We start from the raw sequence: 15,000 nt of genomic DNA, 5'->3' as shown, positions 1-15,000 counted from the left end.
AAGCAAAAACCAATTAAGATAGATTTATCCACCCCTGTAAATTCAAGGTGACGGTGTCTTGGTCGAATATACAGTTCACAGACACGTTTGGAGAAGTACACCTCCAGTTTCCAAACTAAGTGTACAACTTTACTCTCCATCGCCCGCACTTTTATCGGTTTTGGTCGCTCTCCCTTGAACAAAATCGTGGATTGAAGAAGGGGCACGTGCAGACCTGGCACTGGCTGATGAATGACAAGTGCAAACCTGTATTGGGCAATTTGTTTCAGGTTTATGGCAAACCCGGAGATTTCATCCAGACGCAGGTCCCTTATGGTTACAATCGTAAAAAATTCTTTCAAGTCTGCTCTCCGTGGCATATACAGAAGAGAAATTACAAGGCGAAGTTCGAGTCAAACCTCTGTGTGTAGGACAAAGGGACCTCAGTGCAAATATGCTCCAGCGATTAAAAGGGCAAGTATCTAATTTGCCCAAACCTTTTCGTTATTTCCGTGAACTGCTCACGCGATTTGGAAGGACGAGATTTTAACACTAACACATATAAATCTGTCAATTAAAGGACATGTCTAAACTTAGCCACATCTGACAGATCTCACTGCAAAACGCCAAAGGGTCAACCTAGCCCTTTCGGCCCACACTGTGACGTGGCGCTCAATTAAAAGGAATTTTGTGATGTGAAACTCTGCCGCGACATTCCTGGTCATATGTTCTATCTTGATTTGAGGGGAAAAACAGGGCAAACCAAGTATAATGAGTTATATAGTACAGAGAACAACCTTTCATTTTACAAGTTTCAAATTAGAGCGAATAACGATTAAGCAAGTGAATTCTGTATTGGTCTATACAGAAAGGAGCAGATGGCACTCCCTGACATAATTTACAGATTTTCACAGAACAAAGTCACCATTTTCGATGATATCATAAAGTATCTAATCTACAATAACACTGCTTTTACTGATTACACAATCGAAGAAGATTTCAATGGATTTTGGAATACCTATCTGGGAGAACAACTCATCCACAGCCGACAAGTGTACAAGAAATTTAAATACATTAATTTCTATTTATGCGAAGAGCCGATTTAAAACGCAGTCATGATGATAAAAGTAGGCTACAGTTAGCCCCGTCATTTTGTTTATGAAACGATTATACAAAAAGGAGTTGACACGGATGATGACACAAAATTCTACAAACTAACGAGACTGTCCAGTACCCTACAGGAATTAAGAGCTTTGGTATTCATTGTACAGCAATCTAAATTAACAGTAGGTTTATATGATATGTTGAATAACCTGGATGCATAATTTAGTTTTTAATACCCCTTTTTTAAAATATGGTGACAAGATGCAATATTGCAATGTAACGGTTGGACAGAAATATTTACCCCTTCATATAGTGGTGAACGTGACATCAGTTAGATACTTTATGTAGACAACGGAAGTTACGGTACATCTGGGAGACTGTTCTCTAACCGGAAAAACAGACTCCACTCCACAATTTGTACGTTTTAACCTTCAGAAGGACGTAATACTGGCTTTCCCTGACCAGAATGCGAAGTTTCAACCATCCTAGTTCTCCAGAGGTGGCTGGGATTCTTGGAAGCCCGGTGAGGATTGTTCCTTTGATTGCGGCGGGGGATTCCAGCTCTCGTATCGAACCTGCAACTCCCCTTTCCCGCATCCCCTGTCTTTAGGATGTGAAGGGAAGGCGACGAACATAGTGCACTGCAATTAACACAAGTGCGATGATAAAGAGTTGATAAAAATCAACGATAATACGTTAAATGAGTTCGCCGAATCTTTCAACCACAGGCATTTGGAAGTTGGGCAAACTTTGTACTTTGAAGGTGACATTGCCGAGTACACGGATTTACTGTACCGATATCCGCAGGGATATCTTCGTTGGTATCATGACTACACAATAATGTAATCCCAGCTCATAGTTAGAGGGCAGATTCTTCAGTAATTCTCTTTCGAAATTAATATAACGGTGCCTTCAATGTAAGGGATTTGGAGTTTGCACTACTTACTTCCTAAACAAGGACAAGAAACTGAAGAACTCGTTTTCCAGTACCATTTAGTAACCATTACTTAGAGCTATGTATAAAGTGTTGGCAAGTAGATCAGTCTATAGCACAGTACCCAGTACTTGTTAACGTTACTACCTGGTTTATTCCACGAAATCGAATGGCTTCATAACAACGACTACTATTCGGATACCTTACCCTCAAATGCCACGGGACCCTACATCAGGAGCATCAGTAACATTCATAGCGGAATATGGGAAGCAAGAATTATGGTAAGATCTTAACCAGTAACTGTTGCCAAATATAAAATCATCGTAGTCATAGACAGCACGTCGTAGAATCAGTTCGCACATGAGAAACACAAGCCTGAGAGAGTGTATCCCAGGATTGAGGTGGGCGACATGGTGTATGAAAACATGACAGCATCATTTACAGGGGTGACCTACTTAGAGCAGGATCATTATGAAGTGGCAAACATGATGCTTAATATAATCTTTTTTTTCCTTGGATTGATTCCATTGTCAGGTATACTGGTTTTCCTTCAGCTGAAAAAGAAAATCCTGACTGAGGAGGAAGAGCTCGAATAACTGAGGAGTGAAATGGAAAAATATCAGCATGGTTTATCCATAAGCGTCTCAGACGACAGGGAGGAAACAGAGGGCACAACAGAAGAGACAACAAGCATATCTACAGAAGAGACAACAAGCATATCTACAGAAGAGACAACAAGCATATCTACAGAAGAGACAACAAGCACATCCACAAAAAAGCCAAGCACATCCACAGAAAAGACAAGCACATCCACAGAAAAGCCAAGCACATCCACAGAAAAGACAAGCACATCCACAGAAAAGACAAGCACATCCACAGAAAAGACAAGCACATCCACAGAAAAGACAAGCACATCCACAGAAAAGACAAGCACATCCACAGAAAAGCCAAGCACATCCACAGAAAAGCCAAGCACATCCACAGAAAAGACAAGCACATCAAAACGCAAATCCACAGAAGAGCCTAGAAAACCTGTAGAGAAAAAGCCTGTGTTCCTGAGAAAAAGCCAAAACGCAGATCCACAGAAGAGCCTAGAAAACCTGTAGAGAAAAAGCCAAAACGCAGATCCACAGAAGAGCCTAGAAAACCTGTAGAGAAAAAGCCTGTGTTGCCTGTAGAGGAAAAGCCTGTGTTGCCTGTAGAGAAAAAGCCAAAGCGCAAATCCACAGAAGAGCCTAGAAAACCTGTAGAGAAAAAGCCAAAGAGCAAATCCACAGAACATGGGAACAGAACTATACATGGAGACAAAAAGGACAACAGGTAGCCAAAAATAAGAGTGAATGCTGGAAGCATGAATAGCACTGCCAAATATATTTGGAGGTAAGGAATGTGACCTGCAGAAAAGGAAGACCAATTTAGAAAGAAAAAAAACAACTTTGTATCCAGGTGAGCAACCAAAGCCCTGATATAAGGAGCAGAAAATACAGACATCTTCTTCTTTTTCTTAGCTTTATCCCATTCCTATATGGGGTCGCCATGATGATTTGGTTCTGGCAGATATCTTTTATGGCCGGATGCCCTTCCTGACGCCAACCCTTCTTCACTCACCTGGGCCCGGGACCGGCACCAACTTGGGCTGTCTTGCCCACCCAGTGGTTAGGTAGGCAATCGAGGTGAAGTGCCTTGCCCAAGGGAACAACACGCCAGCCAGTGACTCGAACTCTCAAACTCATATTGCCGTCGTGACAGTCTTGAGTCCAATGCTCTAACCACTCGGTCACTGCGGCCTCAAAATATAAATTAAAGTTTATTGGTCATGTGATGAGAAGTAAAAGTATTGAGAAAAACTTGCTGACAGGGATGGTGATAGGAAACAGAGGAAGAGGCAAACCGAAGACAAGACTGAGCGACAACATCAAAGATATTTGCGCGCTGTCGATGGTACAAGCGGAAAGAAAAGCGCAAGATCGAGTTGAGTGGCGAAGGATGGTGGAGAGGTCCACGGCTGCTCAAACATGAGCATACCGTTATTGATGATGATATCTTATTCTTTTAATGGTAGGTATATATATATATATATATATATATATATATATATATATATATATATATATATATATATATATATATATATATATATATATATATATACGGCTGTGCAAACATGAGCATACCGTTATTGATGATGATATATATATATAGAAGCCGCAGCAGGGCAGTGGATATCTGGTGAAAACACCTTCGGTTCTACTGATTACTGGTTTCACCAAATAATATGTCTGGCGTATTACAGTGTAACTGTTTTAAAGCGGCAGAGATAGTTCCTCCTAGTTAGTTGGAGACTGCGAGTTGAGAAGGAGCCTGGGGGATTCCACTCAACTTTTATTTTCTCCTGACAAACCTTTACATTCATCAGCCATTGAGGGTGAGAGAGGGAGAGAAAGAAAGAGAGAGATCGAGAGGAGGAGGAGGAGGAGCAGGGGTGAGTGAGTGGGAGAGAGAGAGAGAGAGAGGAGGAGGAAGAGCAGCAAGGGTGAGAGAGAAGAAAACAGGCGGGGGGGAAGAAAAAAAGGAAGGGGGGGGGTAGAAGAGAGGGGGCCTGGAGAGACCTCACACCATTCCCCCCCCTTTTCCCTGTTTATCAATTTCACTTTTAATTTTTTTCAGGAACTGGATTTTTTTCTAGCAATTTTTCCCTTTCAATCTGTATTACATCATATAATTAATATATATATATATATATATATATATATATATATATATATATATATATATATATATATATGCATATCTTTTTTTTCTTTTTCTTTTTTTTAATGCTCACAAGTATATCTTCCACTTTTGTCTGTTCCCTGATCCACGTCGCTCTCATCCGATCTCCCAGCATCAACCTCTCCATCCCTCTCTGGGCACTTATTAGCTTCCTCTCCAGTAATTTGGTTGTATCCATGTTTCTGATCCATAGGATGCATTGGTTAAAGATTTTTTTAAGCATAATGGCAAGGAGCATCTTAGTATGCTACTGTGTCTGCTGAAGGCGCTCCAGCCGAGACTGATGCGTTCCTTTATTTCCTCTACACACACACACACACACACAACACACACACACACACACACACACACACACAACACACACACACACACACACACAGACACACACACACACATATATATATATATATATAAATCTTTGAAATCTTATTCATTGAGTGACTAGGCTCATAGTATAATTCATTATCTTTTTAATAGGTGAGCATCATCTACATTTGTCCTACATCTCTTATGTTACTGCCGACAACTCAGACTGCAATGGACATGTCCTATCAACGCTGGCAGAACTGGCCACAAAGGCGACCCATAGGGGAATGGTGGGGTGTACCGGTAGGGAATGGAGGGGCACACCGGAGGCAGACAGAACGATGGTGTGTACCAAAGGGAGGGGTACCACCCTAGTGTTACTGTTTCAAAGTACCACGGCACGGGACGATAAGGCTGAAATGGTGCATGTGGACAAGGACCTCTCGCTCTCGGACAATGTCGGGGGCAGTAATTAGGACAGCCATAGTTGTGGTGATAGGGACAAAAGTATTATTTCGTTTTATCATATTTTTATGCACTAACAGGCTCACCCGTCTGTTCTCTAGTCGAGGCTACATCCACTGACTGTTGACTCGTTGCAGCACTTTCGACAACCTCACTCTTCCTACTCGAAGAAACACAGACCGACTGCTGATTCACGTCCGAACCAACATCCCAATTTTGCTAACATTCCGCTGCAGAATTAGCCAGCTCAGCTCCTTGATCCTTATTCAAGGAAACACACGTCGCTCGCTCATTTATCTACGAACCAGTCGCCTTATTAACTTAAACATAAGTCAACCTCCTACGACCTTAAACCACGGTCGAATATATCCAGCACATGAAACAAGAGCACAGGATAACAGACAACATCGAAAACAGTGTGCAACCCTAAACTACTCCTTCGTCAATCACGTATCCACGACACACAGAAGGAATAAGACACAGACATAAAATTTTTAAAAGGTGCAAACTTTGCGCACCGAAACTTAATTTCAAGTTTCTGTTTACACATTTTTATTGGGTCATATTATGCTATTTAAAGAAGTTACAAAACCTAGATACTACCTATTTCATTAAAAAAAAATAAATATGTGTGTATATATATAAATATATATATATATAATAAATAAATAAATATAAAGATACATATAAATAAATAGATAAATAAATATATACATATATATTTTTTTTCTTTTTTGCACCCTATTAGCTCCCTATGCCAGGGTTGCGGTGAAGCTGTCGGCAGTAGGGCAGTGGATATCTGGTGAAAACATCTTCAGTTCTACTGATTACTGGTTTCATCAAACATATTGGCGTATTGCAATGTAACTGTTTCAAAGCAGCAGAGATAGTTCCTCCTAGTTAGTTGGAGACTGCGAGTTGAGAAGGAGCCTGGGGGATCCCACTCAACTTTTCTCCTGACAAACGTCTACACCAATGATTAAATACAGAAATGATCATTCATACCACATCGCCCGTCGCGTGGGTTATCAAGGGGCGCGTTAGTAAGTGGACAAAAAGGCTGACAATGTTAAATATGCATCTGGAAGACAAAGAAGAACTTAAGAAACATTAAAAATCGGAACATGGAACGTAAGGAAAATGAAAGAGATGGGTAAATTACATACTGTCTGTAACGAAATGGATAGATCATCATCAATAACGGTATGCTCATGTTTGAGCAGCCATGGACCTCTCCACCATCCTTCGCCACTAAACTCGATCTTACGCTTTTCTTTCCACTTGTACCATCGACAACCCGCAAATATCTTTGATGTCACTCAGTCTTGTCTTCGGTTTGCCTCTTCCTGTTTCCTATCACCATCCCTGTCAGCAAGTCTTTCTCAATACTTTTACTTCTCATCACATGACCAATAAACTTTAATTTCCTCCTGTTCAAGATGAATGGATAGATACAACATTCAAATACTAGGAATCAGTGAGACCAATTGGAAAAGTAATGGAAGTTTCAAAACTAAAGAAAACAAGACAGTTCTTTTTTCTGGAAAATAAAAAGGAAATTATGGTTACGGAGTTGCTATGATACAGCCCAATAAATGATCGCATTTTAAAAGTCAGAATACAAGCAAAACCTCATAACATTAGTATTATACAATGCTACGCACCAACCAACATTGCAAGTGATGAAGAAATGGAACATTTTTATAACATTCTCCAAGAAACTTTAGACACAATCCCTAACAGAGATGTAAAAGTAATCATGGAAGACCTCAACGCCAAAGTAGGCAAAAATGATCTAAAAAATGACACTTGTGGAAAATTCGGCCTTGGAGATATAAATGAAAGAGAATTACAGAATTACAGTGTCAAACAAATTTGAAATACTCAATCAATGTGAAGATGATAAAACACCAAATGAGTTGTGGGAAGAAGGAAAAGAACTCCTGCTGAGCGCTGCTTAAGAAACTATCGCCAAAAAGAAAAAGACAAATTCCCCCTTGATATCTGAAGAAACACTAAGTGAAATTGAAACAAGAAGATGCCTAAAATCAAAGGGTATCAATAATCCAGGCCGCGGTGGCCGAGTGGTTAGAGCATCGAACTCAAGACTGTCACGACGGCAATCTGAGTTCGAGGGTTCGAGTCACCGGCCGGCGCGTTGTTCCCTTGGGCAAGGAACTTCACTTCGATTGCCTACCTAGCCACTGGGTGGGCAAGCCAGCCCAAGTCAGTGACGGTCCCAAATCAATCAATCAATAACGGTATGCTCATGCTTGAGCAGCCGTGGACCTCTCCACCATCCTTCGCCACTAAACTCGATCTTACGCTTTTCTTTCCACTTATACCATCGACAGCCCGCAAATATCTTTGATATTGTCGCTCAGTCTTGTCTTTGGTTTGCCTCTTCCTCTGTTTCCTATCAAGTGACGGTCCCAGAACTGGGTAAATAGAGATGGTGACTCGTTAAAAAAAACACCGGGAGGAAGGCAACGGCAGAACACCGCTCTAAATTGCCAAGAAAATCATGGAAAATCCATGATCGCCAACGTCCTTGTTAGTTGGAGTAGGACAGGGCACTTGAATAAAAAAAAATCAATACTCCAGTTGAAGAAGTAATTTACAAAAAAACAAAATACAAAAATTCAAAGATTATTGCGACAAGATAAGGAAAAATATTTAAATGAACATTGCCAGAGAATTGAAAACTGTTCTATCAATAAGACAACTAAAGAACTCTACCAAGGAGTACGAAACATTACACGAAAATTTAAATCTACAATCTACAAAATTGAAGATGGACTTGTTTTATGTGATGGAATAGAAGTCAAAGATAGATGGAATCAATATTGTTCCAACCTATACCTTAGACTCAGTGACAACGAAGATGAACCACCGCCACTGCTAGACGAAGTTATAAAAGCCATAAAAGAAGTAAAGAATAACAAGAGGCCCGGAATAGATGAAATAACAACAGAACTAATTAAGAATGCTGGCGAAAGTGTTGAATACTTCTTCTACAAACTCTGTACAAAAATATGGAATGAAAGAAAATGGCCAGAAGACTGGGCAAACTCAGTCTTTGCTCCCATACCTAAAAAAGGTGACGCACTCCAATGCAACAATAACAGGACAATTGCATTAATAAGTCACAGCAGCAAAATTATGTTGAAAATTATTGCTGAAAGAATGAGTTAAAGTTAAGAGAAGAAATTGCAGACGAACAAGCAGGTTTTCGCCCTGGAAAAGGTACCAGAAACCAGATTCTAAATCTGAAATTGATCATAGAGAAAATCAGAGAACATCAAAAAGACCTATACCTGTGTTTCATCGATTACTCGAGGGCTTTTGATACTGTTGATCACGATATCCTCTGGAATAACATGAACGATATGAAATTTCCAAAACACATCATCCAACTAATAAAAGCCATGTATGACCAACAACAAGCAACAACGGACTCTCAATGGCTGATGAATGTAGAGGTTTGTCAGGAGAAAATAAAAGTTGAGTGGAATCCCCCAGGCTCCTTCTCAACTCGCAGTCTCCAACTAACTAGGAGAAACTATCTCTGCCGCTTTAAAACAGGGAGGGAAAGAGAGGCAGAGAGAGAAAAGAAGAGGTAGAGGGGAAGAGGGAACGAGCAAGGGAGAGAGAGAGAGAGGGTGAAGGGGGGGGGGGGAGGTTAGAATGAACGTGAGGTTTTGAACGTGAGGTTACAAACCATAAGTACCTTTCAAGTGTAAGAGATTTCTCGTGCCTGCCTTTGAGAGAGAGAGAGAGAGAGAGAGATAGATAGATAGATAGATAGAAGAGAGAGAGAGAGAGAGAGGAAGATGAGAGAGAGAGAGAGAAGGATGAGAGAGAGAGAAGAGGGAAGGAGAGAGAAGAGGAGAGAGAGGAGAGAGAGAGAAAGAAAGAGGAGAGAGAGGAGAGAGAGAGAGAAGAGAGAGAGAGAGAGAGAGAGAGAGAGAGACGGAGAGAGAGAGAGAGAAGAGAGAGGAGAAAGAGAGAGAGAGAGGGAGAAAGAGAGGAGAGAGAGAGAGAGAAAGAGAGAGAAGGAGAGAGAAGAGAGAGAGAGAAGAGAGGAGAGAGAAGAGAGAGAGAGAGAGAGAGAGAGAAGAAGAGAGAGAAGAAGAGAGAGAAGAGGAGAGAAAGAAGAGAGAGAGAGAGAGAGAGAGAGAGAGAGAGAGAGATAGATAGATAGATAGATAGAGAGGGGGGAGGGAGGGAGACAGACAGAGAGAAAGAGAGAGACAGAGAGAGCGACATAGAGACACAGAGAGACAGAGAGATAGAGAGACAGAGAGAGTGACAAAGAGAGAGACAGAGAGAAAGACAAAAAGAGAGACAGAGAGAGACAGTGATATATATATATATATATATATATATATATATATATATATATATATATATATATATATATATATATAGAGAGAGAGAGAGAGAGAGAGAGGAGAGAGAGAGAGAGAGGACAGAGGGAAGAGGATGGGGAAGTCAGAATAAAGAGAGACAAAATGAAACGAGGTAGAGAAGAAGAAGGAGAAGAAAATACACGAATGCACCCGACAAATGAAGACAAATATGCAGTTGTGGAAAATAGATAAACAGATAGACAGATAAAGAGAAAGGGAAAGACATAAGGACTGGCGATTGGATTGTGTGGTGGAGGGGGTGGAGGGGGAGGGGGTGGAGGGCGAGGGGGTGGAGGGCGAGGGGGTGGAGGGCGAGGGGGTGGAGGGCGAGGGGGTGGAGGGCGAGGGGGTGGAGGGCGAGGGGGTGGAGGGCGAGGGGGTGGAGGGCGAGGGGTGGAGGGCGAGGGGGAGGGCGAGGGGGTGGAGGACGAGGGGGCGGAGGGAGAGGGGGTGGAGGGCGAGGGGGTGGAGGGCGAGGGGGTGGAGGGGGAGGGGGTGGAGGGCGAGGGGATGGAGGGCGAGGGGGTGGAGGGTGTGTCTTTTTCAAACACACGCACACACTAACACACACACACACACGCACGCGCGCGCACACACACACACACACACACACACACACACACACACACACACACACACCACACACACACCACACACACACACACACACACACACACACACACACACACACACACACACGCATATACACGCTTCATATCCGTACATCCGTATAGTTTCGTGTGTGTCTGTGTACGCAAATGTATTTCCTCTAACCTAATTGCAAACATGCATTCGCTCATTGCAAGATTATTTGCAAATATGCAATTTATAGTCAACCTCACCATCCTGACTTTTATGGGATCTGATGTTATCTATCTGAGGCGGGGGTGGGGAGTGGAGGGAGGGAGGGGGGTGAAGGGAGGGAGGGGGAGTGAAAGGAGGGAGGGACGGGGTGAAGGGATGGAGGGAGGGAGGGAGGGGAGTGAAGGGAGGGAGGGGGAGTGAAAGGAGGGAGGGAGGGGGTAAAGGGATGGATGGAGGGAGGGAGGGGAGTGAAGGGAGGGAGGGGGAGTGAAAGGAGGGAGGGACGGGGTGAAGGGATGGAGGGAGGGAGGGAGGGGAGTGAAGGGAGGGAGGGGGAGTGAAAGGAGGGAGGGACGGGGTGAAGGGATGGAGGGAGGGAGGGAGGGGAGTGAAGGGAGGGAGGGGGAGTGAAAGGAGGGAGGGACGGGGTGAAGGGATGGAGGGAGGGAGGGAGGGGAGTGAAGGGAGGGAGGGGATGAAAAGGGGGAGGACGGGTGGAAGGATGGAGGGAGGGAGGAGGAGAGAAGGGGGGGAAGGAGGAAGGAGGAGGGATGAAAGGAGGAGGGACGGGGTGAAGGGATAAGGAGGGAGGAGAGAGGAAGGGAGGGAGGGTAGGAGGAGGGAAGTAAGGGCGAAGGAGAATGGAGGAAGAAGGAAAAGTAGAGGAGGGAGGGGAAGAGAAGCGAGAGAAGGGAAGAAGAGGAAGGAGGAGAAGAGAAGGAGAAGAGAAAGGGATGGAGGAGGAAAAAGGGGGAAGAGAAAGAAGAAGAGAAAAGAAAGGGAAGAGGAAAGAGAAGGAAAAAGGAGAGGAGATGAAGATGAGAGGAATGAAGAGAGGAAGAGGGCAAAAAAAGGGAAAAGGAGAGAGAGGAAAAGAGAAAGAGAACAGAAAAAAAAAGGATGGAGAAGGGGAAGAATACGAAAGGAGAGGAATGGAAACAGGAGAAAAGGGAAGGAATCGGGAGGAAAGGGGGTAAACAAAAAAACTGATAAAGGAAGGGAGAAGGGAAGAGGAGAAAATAATGTTTTAAAGTTAATTGCTGTTGAAACATCACCGCCGTGGAGATTATATCAGGGTATCTTGTCTGTTTGTTGTCTGTCTGTCTTCGTCTATCTGTCTCTGTCTGTCTGTTTTTCTGTTTGTTTGTCTGTTTGTTTTTTCTATCTGTCTGTCTGTCTCTGTCTGTCTATCTCTGTCTGTGTGTGAAGGAGGGCGAAGAGGAAGGAAGGGGGGGAGGGAAGGAGGGAGGGAGGGAGGGGAATGGACGGAAGGGAGGGGGCATTGGTTGCATGGGTGGGGGGGTTAGGGGAGGGTGGTGGAGTGAGAGGGGAGGGGAGAGAGGGCGAAGGGAGAGAAGGAAAGGGTAGGCGAGGTGAGAAGAGAGAGAAGCGAGGAGAGCGAGGATCTAGAGAAAGAGGTGGAGGGAAATGAGGGGAGAGGAAGGGACGGAAGGAAGTAGGGGAAAAGAGGGGAGGGAACACTAATAAAAGGGAAAAATAATCGAAGAGTGGTCTACCCCACACACACACACACACTCTGGGTCTCTTGAAAAGCACGCACGCACGCACGGGGGATATTTTGCATATGTATATATATATATATATATATATATATATATATATATATATATATATATATATATATATATATATATATATATACATACACACACACACATCATATTCACAATGTATAATGATATATATGGGAAAGTATTTTTTTTTTTTTTTTAACTGTGCCGGTGTTACCTTTTAGGTAATCATTCTCTCTATTTATCCGGGCTTGGAACCAGCACTGACTTGAGCTGGCTTGGCCACCCAATGGCTAGGTAGGCAATCGAGGTTCCCTTGGGCAAGTTCCTTGCCCAAGGGAACAACGCGCCGGCCGGTGACTCGAACCCTCGAACTCAGATTGCCGTCGTGACAGTCCTGAGTCCGACGCTCTAACCACTCGGCCACCGCGGCCTCATGGGAAAGTATACTCTGTTAGAGTAGTAGGAAGAGTAGATCCCCCCCCCCCTTCTCTTGCCCTCCCTACCCCTCTCCCTCCCTCCCTCCCTCCTTCCTTCCTTTCCTTCTCTTTCTCTTTCGTATCCCCTTCTCTGCATTTCCCTATCTCACATTCTCCCTCCCTTTCTCTCTCTCTCTCTCTCTCTCTCTCTCTCTCTCTCTCTCTCTCTCTCTCTCTCTCTCTCTCTCTCTCTCTCTCTCTCTCTTGTTTCCACCTCTTTCTTCTTCACTTTCTCTCTCTCTCTCTCTCTCTCTCGCTCTCTCTCTCTCTCTTCTCTCTCTCTCTCTCTCTCCTCTCTCTCTCTCTCCTTTCTCCTCCCCCCCTATCTCTCTCATCCTATTCCCAGTGTCAAAAGAAGTAAACATATTCTGAATAACAAGCGACCAGACTATAGCATATATTTTTTTAAAGATCCACATTTTGAAATGAAAAGATTCATAATTAAAATGTGTCCCTCGCACTAGATGGAGAATAGATTATAGTCATTTTCGTAAGGAGTGATACTTTGAAAGGGAAGAAGAAGAAGAAGAAGAGAGAGAGAGAGAGAGATGAGAGAGAGAGAGAGAGGAGAGAGAGAGAGAGAGAGATCAAGATAAAATGGATGATAGATGGAGAGAAGAGATAGATGGAAGAGGAAGTGAAGATGAAGTGAGACAGAGAGAGAGAGGAGAAAGAGAGAGAGAGAGAGAGAGAGAGAGAGAGAGAGAGAGAGAGAGAGAGAGCGAGAGAGAGAGAGAGAGAGAGTAGAGAGAGAGAGAGAGAGAGAGAGAGAGAGAGAGAGAGAGAGAGAGAGAGAGAGAGAGAGAGAGAGAGAGAAATTTTTTTTTTTTGAGAAATTGTAAATATGTTTTGTCTGTTGTGTCAGTTTGCCAAGGGAAAAGGGAGAGGCTGGAATTAAGAGAGGCAAACAGATTGGATAGATAAACGGGCAAATAAATAGATAGATATATAGTTAGACAGATAAAAAGATGAAGTGGAAGATCGATAGGTTAAATATATATATATATATATATATATATATATATATATATATATATATATATATATATATATATTATATATATATATATGTATTTTTTTTCAACGGTATAGGCTCATGTTTGAGCCGCCGTGGTCACAGCATGATACTTAATTGTCGTTTTCATGTTGTGATGCTCTTGGAGTGAGTACGTGGTAGGGTCCCCAGTTCCTTTCCACGGAGAGTGCCGGTGGTACCTTTTTAGGTAATCATTCTCTCTATTTATCCGGGCTTGGGACCAGCACTGACTTGGGCTGGCTTGCCCACCCTGTGGCCAAATATGCAATCGAGCTGAAGTTCCTTGCCCAAGGAACTTCATCGTATCTAGGCTCGATTTACCTAAAATTATGTAAATCAGTGCACACACCAATCGCAGCATGCGAGTGCGTGGGTGCACCCATGCACACACGCATTGCCGCGCGCGTATGTGAGCACGCACATATGACTTATATATATTTATATATATATACATACATATATGCATGTGTGTATGTGTGTATGTATGTATGTATGTATGTATGTATGTATGTATGTATGTATGTATGTATGTATATATGTATGTACGTATGTGTGTGTGTTTGTATATTTGCGGACGAACAGGCGAACATCCAGACAGACGGAAAGATAGACACAGAAATAGCTGGATAAATAAATAGCGTTTTTGCCCACAGCATATTAAACAAAGCCTATGTTATCAACGAACCCTTTGCAATGTATTTAGTAAACATAAATCATTAAGTTCACTAATACGAGATGAAGGAGAATTTTACAAAAGATATATATCTATCAAGACTTCATATCTGTCTAAATCATTCATTTGTATAATTATAACAATTCTTACGTTGCAATTGCTTTTGTTGTTAACACCCTCTGCCTGTTTGCAATAATAATAGTCACATTCATTATTTGCAGCGGGGGATGTTGAAAGTTATGCTGACTTTGATGTGTATAATATTTCGTTGTTATTAACGCTTTAATTATCATAATCATGGCAACGATAATCTTGATAAAATGAGAAAAAAAGAAAAGAAAAGAAAAGAAAAGAAAAGAAAAAGTGATGATAATAGTAAAAATATTCATAGAGGTAATGGTGTTAATAGTGATAATGGTCAATAAAAGTAGTAATAATGATAATGATTCATATTAATAGTATTATCAATAGTTTTAATGGTGATAGAATATAATAATGATATAA

This window comes from Penaeus monodon, chromosome 43 (genome assembly GCF_015228065.2).
Source record: "Penaeus monodon isolate SGIC_2016 chromosome 43, NSTDA_Pmon_1, whole genome shotgun sequence".
NCBI classification, from domain to species: domain Eukaryota; kingdom Metazoa; phylum Arthropoda; class Malacostraca; order Decapoda; family Penaeidae; genus Penaeus; species Penaeus monodon.
This window is presented reverse-complemented; position numbering follows the sequence as displayed.